Here is a 13,326-nt window from a genome sequence, read left to right on the forward strand (position 1 = left end):
CACCGCACGGCAAGAAAGACTGGAGAAAATGGCGTTGGCTGGTTCTTTTATACCCCTGTCGCACTGACGTCAGGGAAGAAGCGACAACCGACGCCGGACCTAGACTTTGGAATTCGGCCGACCGAGGACCCACCTGACGGCAGAAGAACCCATCTGTTATGACTGCAGCTGTATGCACGATGAACATCTAATGCTGCTAGGTACAGGTTTCCCAAGGTGGGTATAGCAGAAACGTATACAGTGTCATATCCATTTTGAAATAGTCTGCTTTGAAATGGCTTTTCCCTGTGCTTCTGCAGCGTATGCTACCAATAATTGCTCAGATTTTCTGAAAGCTTTGGTTTTGTCCAAGTAGAAGCGTAACTGTCTGTGAATGTCCAAAGAATGTAGTAGTCTCTCCCCTTTGTTCTGTGGTTTTGGATAAAAAGTTGGCAAGTGAATAGTTTGGTTTAGAGCCACACTTGATACCACCTTTGGCATAAATGTAGGGTTGGTTCTTAAAGACACCCTGTCCTGGTGGAAGATGAGGAAAGGTTCCACTGCCATTAGTACCTGTATTTCTGAAACTCTTTGTGCTAATGTTATTGCCACTAGCAGAGCAGTTTTCCAAGAGATGTATTTTAATTCTGCTGTGTTAGCTGGCTCAAAAGGAGGTAGTTAATTTTTCCAAAACAAAGTTGAGGTCCCAAGTAGGTGTAGGTGCTCTACAGGGCAGTCTTATGTTTTTAGCCCCTCTGAGGCATTGTTTGAGCAAAGGATTAGAAAAAATTGGTGGATCCGTGTTGTAATGAGCAGAGATAGCCGAGGCGTGGATCTTGATGGATGAAAAAGAGAGGCCCTTGTCCAGCATCTCAGTAAAGTATTGCAGTATCTGAGGAATGTTTGGGACTAGAGGGTCAAGGCTGTGCACTTGGTTCCAGGCACAGAATCTCTTCCATTTGTCAGAGTATGCTTTCCTGGTGCTAGGCCTTCTGGCCTCCAGAATGACATCCATAACAGCTTTGGAGAGAGGCATTGCTTGCTTGACTAAGGAATTTTCCATGCAGCTAGATTTAAGGTCTTTAGCTGGCTGTGAAATATCTGATTGTTGTGCTGTGTCAGCAACTGTGGAATTTGTGGTAAAATCCAGGGTGGTTCTTGTGTTAAGTTCTTTAGGATTGGGTACCAGTGCTGGCATGGCCAGTCTGGTGCAATCAGGATCATTTTTGGCTCTTCCCGCCTGGCTTTTATGAGTACCTTTGGAAGGAGAGATAAAGGGGGAAAGCATATACTTGTTTTTTCCAGCTGAATGAGAGGGCATCCACTTTCCATGCTTGAGGATGGTAGTTCCTTGTGCAGAATTTCTGTAATTGGCAGTTTTGGGTAGCAAACAGATCTATGTCCAGGCTCCACCATTTTTGTGTTATCATTCTGCATATTTGTGGGTTCAGTTCCATAATGTTTCTGCTTAGGTCGTCTGCCAGTGTGTTTTTCTCTCCTGGCAGGAATTGTGCTTGCAGATGAACTTGGTAGTTTAGAGCTGTGTTCCACAAGGTCATGGCTTGTCTGCAGAGGGGGTAGGAGTGTGTGCCCCCTTGCTTATGTACCACATATAACTGTGGTGTTGTCGGTCTTTAGTAGTAACTGTCCTGGATGCAGTAGGTCCTTGAAAGCTGTAATAGTATTTTGTACAGCTAGCATCTCTTTTTGATTGATGTGATGTCTTTGCTCTGTGGGCCACTCGCCCTGGATACATTTTCCTGCCATGTGTGCTCCCCAGGCGTAATCCGATGCATCTGTTGCCAGTGTCTGCCTGGTTGTGGGTTGAGTGAAAGGCTGTCCCTTGTTGAGGTGACAAGCTTGTGCCCACCATCGAAACTCCTGTTGTAGGCAAGGAATTAACGGTTTCCAAACTTTGACCATGTTGAGACCATACGCTCTTTAGGTACCATTGTAGTTTCCTCATATGCAGTCTGGCATATGGAATTAGTAGTATGCAAGATGCCATGTAGCCCAAGGCCTGCAGAATTTTTCTTGCAGGGAGTTGGGTCTTTGTTGCCATTAACTGAAAATAGAGTCAGTTTGTCCTTGCTTGTCTGGCGTGAGATAGGCCATTGTGCTCAAGCTGGCACCCAGGAATATTATCTGTTGTGAGGGCACTAGTTTTGATTTCTTTTCGTTTACTGTGTACACCCCAGGCAACTTAACTTTTTTACGTACGCCAGATGCTTTAGTAGAATGTCCTTGCTCTCTGCTTGAATCAGGCAGTCGGGCCAGGTATGGATAAATTTGAATTCCTTTTTGCCTGCAAAATGCAATTACTGGTGCAAGGCACTTTGTGAAGACCCTGGGCGCAGTAGATAAGCCAAAGGGCAGTGCAGAGAATTGATAGTGCATTGAACCTGCTAGAAATCTGAGGTATCTTCTGCAATTTTGTCTAGGGACATGCAGGTATGCCTCTGAGGTCCAAAGCCACGAGCCAAGTTTTCTTGCCCAGCATGGGAAGAAGCTGCTGTAGTGTCAACATCTTGAATTTAGGAACATCCAGGTAAGCGTTTAGTGTAGAAAGGTCCAGAATGGGTCTCCAGGCTTTGTCCTTTCTGGGAACTAGAAAGAGTCTCGAGTAAAATCCTTGTCCTTGTTCCTGTGGTGGTACCTTTTGAATAGCTCTCATGTCCATGAGTGCTGTAATTTTTTTTTGAGCCTCTACCCATTGATTTGGTGGCAGAGTTGGCATTCCTTTTAGCCTTGGCAAGGTGTGGAAATGGAACCTGTAACCTTGAGATACAATGTTGAGAACCCATTTGTCTTTGGTGATGCAATGCCAGTTGTGATAGAAAAGTGCCAGTTTTCCTCCTAAGGGGGCTGCCAAGAGAGAGCTGTTTGGCAGCTGTAGTGGGAAGTCATTGAGGCTGTTTTTTATAAGGTTGAGGCCTGTCTTCCCCTTCTTTCTGGCCTGGTGTGCCCCATTGTCGAGGCCTGTAAGGGCCTTGTGTCAGACCTCTACCTCTTGGATATCTGTATCTGCCCCTTTGAGGTCTATCTGTGACTGGAAAGGACCAATTCTTTGCTGGCCAATTTCTGCTAAAACGAGGAGGCTGAACCTGTAAGAAATCTTTCACCGTTTGCATAGATTTTGCCTTATCCTCCATCTTCTTTAATACCTCCTCTGTCTCAACTCCAAACAGCACATCCCGCTGCAAAGGCACATCCAATAATTTGACCTTAACATGATCTGGTAATGTATGTACTTTAACCAAGCATGCCTTCTAATGACAGAGCCTGTAACTGCTGCTCTACAGGAGGCCTCTAAGGAATCAAACCCACATTGCAAAGTATGTTTTCCCACTTGTTCAGCTGCATGCAATAAATCCTGCATTTCTTTTAAGTTATGAGGATCTGAATCTGGAAGCATCTTTTGTTTCAACTGAGACATCAGAAATTGCTGATATTTTAGCATGTGAAACTGGCAATTCAAGGCTCTCATTGCTAAAGTTTTAGACGTATATACCTTCTTTCCCCATCTGTCTAAGGCTCTGGAATCTGTCAGAGGGGACTGGGTTTTTTGCTGATGAGGCCTTAATCCCTTTGGGTCCCTGAGAAATAGTTTCAGGGTCAGCAACAGGGCTTTTGTACAGAAATTTGTGAGAGTCAGGGACTCTAATATCTATCCGGTTTAACTGGGGCTGGGGGTAAGGAGTCAGGGTTCAAACTGGATTCAGTGTAGACATCATCCACAATGTCTAAAACTGGCAGGATAGCAAGGGGTTCTGTGTTGGGGCAATAAAAGGAAGTCTGAGTCTTTTCTTGGATTCTGAGTAATCCTGGCCTTCCCAGTGAAAATGCTCTCTCATGGTATGTAAGGTCTCCCCAAAGGAGTAATCCTCAGGCGGAGAGGCTGATGGAATTAATTCCTCAGCATCAGAATCCTCATAAGGGAGTAAAGAATATCCTTGGTCAGAGGAAATGGACACCTGGTCAGAAGATTCATAGTCTGCATCCTGCCTGGGCCTTTTATCAGGAGGGGGATGGGACCCCCTGATCAGAGTGATCAGGTCCTCGGCCATTTTTAGCATTTGTTTCTTAGGCATGGAAGTCTGTCCTGGAGAGTGTTGTGCCTGTTTCTTTGCTTTTAAGGGAGGCTTAGACTTAACAGAGGGTTTAATAGTTAACTGAGTAGGTCTGAAAACACCCTCTGTAGCTGTGGATTGCTCAGTTACTTCGGTTTCCTCTGTAGGTTTAGGATCGGTAAGCTGAAGGCCTAGTGCATCCGAAGGCCCAGCCAGCTCCACGTGGGAGTCAGAGGCGGTCTGTGGTTCTGTGGAAGCGGTCATCAATGGCTGCGTAGGCACCTTGCTGAAAACCGGAGAACCGATGACCGGCCTAGAAGAGGCCTAGTCGTCCGTTTTGGGCCTCAGATGCCTGTCCTTGCGCTTTTTATGAATTGCGGTCGGAATTTCCGACGGCATGGTGTAATTGAATTTTCTACCAAAATAATGTCGGGCAAAATCAAACCGACGTTTAATAGTGCGCTTGTTAAACCTAGCACAAAACAGACAACCAGTGACGTTGTGTTCAGGGCCTAGGCATGGAATACAATAGGAGTGGAAATCCTTATGAAGTATTTGCTTCCCACAAGAAATACAGTTATTAACTTTTACTGACATCGGTCTGAAGTAAGAAAGTTTCCCCAACGAGGTACTTAGCTTTTTTAGAAGACTTCGGTTCTGGATTTGGAATGAAAATCTCAGGAGTTGGCAGACCGGCACTTGCGAACTGCTTCTGCTTCGGGCACCACACGGCAAGAAAGACTGAAGAAAATGGCGTCGGCTGCATCTTATATACCCCTGTCACACTGACGTCAGGGAGAAGGCAACAGCAACCGACGCCGGACCAAGACTTTGGAACTCTGGCCGACTGCGGGAACGCCTGATGGCAGGATAACCCAAGTGTAATGACTGCAGCAGTGTAACATGATGAACATCGGAGATATTTCCTGCAAGATTCCCTTATGGGGGTGTACAGATGAGAGTCTTTTAAATCTAGGGTGACGAGCCAGGAGACCCTGGCTAGCACAGGCAGCAGCTGTTGGAGTGTAAGCATTTTGAACTTTGGTACCACCAGGAAGGTGTTGAGAATTAACAGATCCAGGATAGGGCGCCAAGAATTTTCTTTTCTGGGTACCAGAAACTCTGGAGTAGAAACCCTGCCCCCTTTGCTCTGTTGGAACAGGTTGAATAGCCCTGATACTGAGAAGAGTAAGTACTTGCTTTTGGGCCTCTGCCCACTGGTTTGGGGGAAGGTCTGGCAATCCGCTTGGGGTTGGCAGTGAATGGAAGTAGAATCTATATCCCTGGGATACAATGTTTAAGACCCAACTGTCCTGGGTAATGAATTCCATTTTTTTGCATGCATGCATGGCAAGTTTTCCTCCTAGGGGTCCAAGTACTTGGGCATGGCTGCGAAGGATGCATGAGAAGTCATTGTGAACTTTTTCCATAAGAGGGTGGCTTACCACTCCCTGTTTTTGAGGTGGGAGCACTCCATTGTTTAGATCTGTGCATACCCTGAGACTGCAGTCTCTGTGGTCTGTTGCCCCTGGGTTTGGACTGAGGAGCCCTGGGAGGGACAGGAAAGGACCAGTTTTTTGAAGCCCAATGCCTACTGAATCTAGGTGGCTGTACCTGTAAGAAATCTTTAACAGTTTGCATAAATTTAGCTTTTTCCTCCATCTTAAGAACTACTACTGCTTTTGTGCCAAACATTCTTGATTTAATGGAGCATGTAGTACTTTTGCTTTGACATGGTCTGGCAAGGTTTGTTCCTTCAGCCAAGCATGCCTTCTCAGAACAGACCCAGTGACAGTAGCCCTGCAAGCTGCTTCTAAGGCATCAAAAAGTACAGTTTTGTACCTACCATAAATGTAGATGTTCGAGGATCCACATTGCTGCAGTCCTAACTATTGGGGTAGTCCGCTGTCCAGTCGGCCCGAATACCAAAGTATATGGCTGACGTCGGTCAGGGCGCATTAGACTGACGTCAGTACGTCAGGGTACTAATGCGCATGACCAACGTCATATCCTCAGTCTTTTCTTGCCCCAGATGTCAGAAGACCCTGAAAAGATAAGGCCAAAAACCAAACACTCCCAACATACCTGCATCAAAATATATACATATATATACAGAATATACAAAAATAGCAGAATATAACCTCACCTACACAACCACCCCTAAACACAGAGGGGAAGGAGGGAGGGTAAATTGGACTGCAGCAATGTGGATCCTCGAACATCTACATTTATGGTAGGTACAAAACTGTACTATGTTCTTCATTCCACATTGCTGCAGTCCTAACTATTGGGTAGAATCCCAAAGCAGAGGTAAGGGAGGCTGGCAAATCATAAGGAAGCAGGAACTGACAACATGCCTTGCAAAATAGCAGTGGCAAAACCAGCCCTAGACTTAGAGTAGAGAGGAAGGTGATAATGCTTAGAGAAAGTATGCACTGAACTCCAAGTAGCTGCCTCCAAAATATCCTTAGTTGCCACCCCCCTTAGAAATGCTGTTGAAGTGGCAGTAGCCCTAGTGGAATGAGGCCTAATCCCAGCTGGAATTGCCTTGCCATGATGGGAATAACAAAATGAAATGCAACACCCAATCCATCTAGAAATAGTTTGTTTTGACACAGGCTTGCCCTGAGAACTCAAAGCAAAAGAAATAAAACAACTGCTGAGACTGCCTAAAATCTTTAGTCCTGCTCAAATAATAACGCAATTGCCTGTGTACATCTAAAGTGTGCAAAATCTTTTCCCTTTATTTTGGGGATCTGCATAAAAAGTAGGCAAATGAATAGTTTGGTTTAAAGCCACACTAGAAACCACCTTAGGCATAAAGGAAGGATTAGTACGTAAAGATACCCTATCCTTATGAAAAATCAAAAAAGGTTCCACTGCCATAAGGGCCTGTAACTCAGAAACCCTTCTTGCAGAAGTAATGGCCAACAAAAAAGCAGTCTTCCAAGACAAGTATTTCAATTCAGCAGTAGCCGAGGCTCAAAAGGTTGTAGAGTAAGTTTCTCCAACACAAAATTGAGATCCCAAGCAGGAGTAGGAGCTCTATGGGGTCTTATATTCTTTGCCCCTCTAAGAAATTGCTTGAACAAAGGATGAAAACAATGGTGGGTCACAATCATAATGAGCTGAAATTGCTGCAGCATGAATCTTAATGGAAGAGAAAGACAAACCTTTGTCCAATAACTCAGTAAGATATTGAAGAGCCACACTCAAATTTGGCTCGAAATCACCAAATTGTTTGCTGCACTCCAAAATAAAAATCTCTTCCATTTCTCTGCATACACTTTTCTTGTACTAGGTCTCCTGGCTTCCATAATCACATTTAAAACTTGTTGAGGAAGTTGAGACCTGCTGCCTTTCAAAACAGAATATGCCAGGCTGTTAGATGAAGAGAGTGAAGTTTGACATTGAGCAGGTGACCTTCTCTCTGAGACAACAGGTGTGGAATCAAGGGTAAAGGCCATGGAGGCTTCTTTACCAGACTCCTCAGTAATGGGTACCAGTGCTGCCGAGGCCAATCTGGAGCTATTAAAATCATCCTTGGCTTGTCTTGTCTGACCTTTAGAAGCACCTTTTGAAGAAGAGGCAGAGGTGGAAACGCATACACATGAAGATTTTTCCAACTGAAAGAAAGAGCGTCCACTTTCCAAGCTGTGTGATGAAACTTCTTTGTGCAAAACTTTGGCAGCTGGTGGTTTAGTGGAGAAGCGAACAGATCTATGTCTGGAGTTCCCCATGACACTGTCAATTTTTGAAATACATGAAGATCCAGTTTCCACTCGTGGGGATCCATGATTTGTCTGCTTAACACATCTGCTAAGGAGTTCTGTGCTCGGCAGAAACCTTGCCTGAAGAGTTAGTTGCAAGCTGAGCGCAGTCTCCCATAAAATCATTGCTTGCCTGCACAATGGGTAAGAATGTGTTCCCCTTGTTTGTTGATGTACCACATGACAGTTGTGTTGTCTGTTAGAATCAACACCTGCCCTGGAAGAAGTAACTCCTTGAAAGCCATTAATGCAAACTGGACTGCTAACATCTCTTTCATGTTGATATGTAGATGCTGTAGTCTGGCAGGTCACTTGTCTTGTATCCACTTTCCATTTAGATGAGCTCCCCAAGCAATGTCTGAGGCATCTGTCGTTAGAATCTGACTCGCCTCTGGCCGGGTCACAGAGAGTCCCTTGTTTAGGTGACATTCCTGAGCCCACCACAAAAATTCCTTTTGAATGCAAGGTATTATTTGAATGACAGTGTCCAAATCCTGGCAGTGCTGTGTCCATACATTTTTGAGATACCATTGTAGCTTCCTCATATGCAGTTTGGCATTGGGAAGCACCAGAATACAAGATGCCATGAACCCTAAGGCTTGAAGGACTGTCCTTGCAGTCAGCCCGGACTGAAGAGATAGTTGATGGAAGTAACTGGAAAGATTCTTTTGTTTGTCCGGGGTTAAAAGGCCATCTGGGCTGCTGTATTCAGTCTCACACCCAGAAAGCACATGTCTTGAGAGGGTACTAGACTGGACTTTATTTCGTTCACAGAATACCCTAGGCATCTTAGCACTGCTATGACATATTCCAGATGCTGTAGAAGGTCTTCCTTTCTTGAGCCAGAATCAGGCAATCGTCCAAGTAAGGGTAGATTTGAATCCTTTTAGCCTGAAGTAAGCTATCACTGGAGCCAGAACCTTCGTGAATACTCTGGGCAGTAGATAAGCCAAAGGGCAATGCAGAGAACTGATAATGAGAACTTCCAGCTCGAAACGCAGATACTTTCTGCAACTTAATCTTATAGGCACATGAAGGTAAGCTTCCTTGAGATCTAAAGTTACCATCCAGTGATCTTTGCCCAGTAAAGGTAAAAGCTGTTGTAACGTCAACATTTTGAACTTGGGAATGTCCAGATAAGTGTTGAGGATAGATAAATCCAAAATTGGTCTCCACGTGTTCCCCTTCTTTGGTACTAGGAACAGGCGAGAATAAAATCCTAGGCCCCTTTCTGGCACAGGAACTGGCTGAATGGCCCCTATTTGGAGTAACAGAGAAATTTGCTTGTGCGCCTCTTGTCTTTGTAGAGGAGGAATGTCTGGCATGCCTTTGAAAGGAGGCAAGGTATGGAAATAAAACCTGTAACCGTGGTGAATGATATCCAGAACCCATCTGTCTTGGGTAATTAAATCCCAATTTTCTTTGAAAAGAGACAGCCTTCCTCCCAACGGTGCTGCCAGGCGAGAATGAACTGGCAGCTGAAAAGGCAGGTCATTGGGTCTGCTTACGAAAGGACTGACCCCTGCCCTCACCAGAAGTCTGAGCAGGTGAACTCCTGTCCTAGGCCTAAAGGAACCCTGAGCTCTGCCCCTACCACGTCTAGACCTACCCCTAGACTGGGAATCATAAGCAGGATAAGTCCAACCCTTAGCAGGCCAATTTCTACTAAACTGGAGGCTGTACCTGCAAAAATCTTTAACAGTTTGCATAGATTTAGCCTTGTCCTCCATTTTCTTCAAAACTGCTTCCACAGGCGAACCAAACAACACATCAGATTGCAAAGGAGCATCCAAAATTCTTGTCTTAACATGCTCAGCTAAATTCTGATCTCTCAACCAGGCGTGCCTCGAAGAACAGAACCAGTGGCAGCCACCCTGGAGGAGGCCTGTACAGCATCAAAACCACATTGCAAGGAATGTTTACCCACCTGTTCAGACACATGAACTAAATCCTGCAACTCTTTACAGTCAATACCTTCCGCTAGAGCATCCACCTTAGATTTCAACTGTGAAAGAAGATAATTCTGATATTTTAACATGTGGAACTGGCAATTCAACGCCCTCATGGCTAAAGTGGAAGAAGTATACACTTTCTTTCCCCATCTATCCAAAGCCCTTACCTCTTTATCAGGAGGGACAGGATTTTTAACAACTGAGGCCTTTACACCTTTAGGCCCCTGAGAGACAGTTTCCGGGTCTGCCCTAGGACTCTTAAAAAGATACTTATGAGCTTCAGGCACCCTATAATATCTATCCGGTTTAACAGGGCAGGAGGCAAAGAATCAGGATTCAGGAAGCCTCTGCAAAAACATCTTCCACCACATTCAAAACAGGAGGTATAGCTAAAGGCCTATGCTGGGGTAAAAACAAGAACTCCCTAAGCCTCTTCCTGGAATCAGAGAAATCTTGGCCTTCCCATTTAAAATGCTCCCTCATGGAATGCAAAGTCTCTGAAAATGAAAAATCCTCAGGAGGAGAAGCTGATGGAGTAGAATCATCCACATCAGAATCAGAATAAGGAGGGAACTCCTGCAAGTCTTCAGCCGAAGACTCAGAAGCCTCGAGCATTGCTCAAAACTCTCAAGCTCAGGTTCCACCCTAGGCCTCTTATCAGGAGGGGGCATAGAACCCCTTATCATAGTAATCAAATCCTCTGCCATTTTAAGCATATGTTTCTTAGGCAAAGACCCTGAAGCAGTAGGAGAAACCCCACTGAAGCAAAACTTGGCCTGCCCCTTAAGGAAGCCTTGGACACAGAAGGGGAGGCCCTAACCACCTTAGGAAGTGAGGGAAGAACAGCCACCTGAGAAGCCCCCTCAGCCTGGCCTACTTCCTGAGAGGAAACATCCTGTAACAGTAAAGTCTCTCCTGAGACTCCAAAGAAACACCTGGCAAAACCTCCGCTCCACTGAGCCCTCTAAAGAACCGACGTCTGGGACTGTCGGTTCTTCCCCTCTAGGCTTTGCTGTTTTGTCCTTGCGTTTTTTAGCCGAAGCCGGCGTCGGAACATCCGACGGCATTTTATAGTTACAACGCTTCCCAAACACTAACCTGGCACAGTCTAACCTTCTCTTAATAGTGCGTTTGTTAAATCTAGCACAAGAACGGCATCCAACAACGTCGTGCTCAGGCCCTAAACAAAGTATACAGAAAGTATGGTAATCCCTATGAGGTATCTGTTTCCCACAAGAAATACAGTTATTCACTTTTTCTGACATCCGGTTAAATACTGAGGCAAGAAAAAACCAAAATATTCCCCAACGGGGTACTTAGCCAACTTTGATTCGGTCTGAAACTCTGGCTTCAGAAATTTTCAGAACGCCAACCTGCACTCGCAAAATTGCTTCTGCATCGGACCATGCGGCAAAAAAGACTTAGGATATGACGTCGGTCATGCGCATTAGTACCCTGACGTACTGACGTCAGTCTAATGCGCCCTGACCAACGTCAGCCATATACTTTGGTATTCGGGCCGACTGGACAGCGGACTACCCCAATAGTTAGGACTGCAGCAATGTGGAATGAAGAACATCCACAATGCAAAGTATGTTTACCAATCTGGTTTGCAGAATGCATTAACTCTTGTAAATCTTTATTTTCTGCACAATCAGGAATTAACATTTTTTGTTTAATTAGTTCCATAATATGCTGCTGGTACTTCAACATCTGAAACTGGTAATTTAAAGCCCTGATGGCAAGAGTTGCAGAGGTATATACCTGCTTAGCCCAATCTATCTAAAGCCCTAGAATCCCTGTCCAAAGGGGTAGGATTTTTGGCTGTAGTAGCCGTAATACCTTTAGGTCCCTGGGAAATGGTCTCTAGATCCGCAGTAGGAATTTCAGAGAGAAATTTGAGAGAGTCAGGTACTCTCTGTAGTACCGGTCAGGCTTTCTAGGAGCTGGAGGTAAAGTATCAGGGGTAAGACTAGATTCCATGAAGACATCATCTACAATATCCAGGACGGGGGTATAGCTAGAGGCCTGAGGCAAATCTAAAAATTCCCCGAGTCTCTTCTTTGACTGAGGGTAGTCCTGGCATTCCCTGCGGAAATGCTCTCTTACAGTATGCAAGGTTTTACCAAAAGAAAAGTCCTATGGAGGGGAGGCAGAGGAAATGGAATCCTCTGCATCTGAATCCTCATAGGTGGATAAGGGTATGTCCTGGTAATCAGAGGGGTCAGTCATCGGATTCATGGTCTGTAGAATCAGAAGGAAAATAAATTCTTTGTCTATTAGAAGGGGAAGGCTGGCATCCCCTAATTAAAGTAATAAGGTCTTCATCCAGTCTAAGCACTTGTTTCTGAGGCATAGGAGCTTGAGAATGCACTTTGTTCGGTTTCCTAAACATAGTGCGAACTCTGGGCCTGAGAAATTCGGTAGTTTTAGTCAAAAACGAAGTAGTCTGTTTAATATGAACATTGGAAGGCCTGAACGCACCCTCAGAAGCCGGTGCCTGCACAGAGGCTCCGGACCCATCCAAGGTAGAGACATCCGCAGGTTCCATAGTCAAAGACGCATCTCACGGCATACCGAACGGGTCTCAGTAGAGGCCTGCAAATCTGCAAAAGCAGGTATCAGGGGCTGCGGAAGCGCTCGAGTACCGGCGGACTGGTGACTAGCTTAACAGAAGCGTTGGCAGTTTTGGACCTATATGGTATGTCTCTATCTTTATCCTTACATTTTTTCGGAAGATTGGTAGTCAGTAGGCTTAATGAAGCCATTTCAGAATACGGAGAATGACAGCGAAAGAATTTAGCGACAAGGATAGCCCGGCAATGAATAGTTCGAGCATTGAACAAGGCACAAAACCGACAGCGAGGAACTTCGTGGTCTGGGCCTAAACAGGTGATGCAGTAAGAATGAATATCTCTGAGGTATTTGCTTTCCACAGGCAAGACAACTGTTAACTTTTTCTGACATCGGTTAGTGCAAGAAAAAAGGATCCCCAATGGGGTGCTTAGCTTTAGAAGACTTCAGCTTCAATTCAGAAGACGAAACTCGGGTAGTGGCCGACCTGCACTCATGTGAACTGCTTCGGGCTCCACAGCAATGGTGTCTGCTGCCTTACTTTATACTACCGATGACCTGATGTCAGTCCTGAAGCGACAACAACCGGCACAGAAACAACCCAAATGTGATGACTGCAACAGTGAAACATGAAGATCACCACCCTCATCTCCCTTACACCGGTGTGCTCCCTTTGTTGAAAGGGAGACCATAGCCCTTGTGCTTTAAAATTTCTGAAAGCTGCCCCCCCAGCCCACATCAGCGGTGTCTGAGCAGCTCAGACTGGTGGCAGAGGATGCAAGGAAGTCCTGGGTTGAGTGACATTGGACCCACCACTGGAGGTCCTCCTTCAGACAGGGGAGGAGAGGAATTTAAAACTCCAGAGGATGCGAACGCAGACTCCAAACTGACTTTAGGAACCACTGGAGTTCTCGTGTGAAGTTTGGCTACAGGTAGCACTGGAATGGTGGATGCCATGAAGCCCAAAATCCTGAGTAACAC

The sequence above is a fragment of the Protopterus annectens genome, chromosome 1.part0 (assembly GCF_019279795.1).
Source record: "Protopterus annectens isolate FY-2018-M chromosome 1.part0, PAN1.0, whole genome shotgun sequence".
NCBI lineage: Eukaryota > Metazoa > Chordata > Ceratodontiformes > Protopteridae > Protopterus > Protopterus annectens.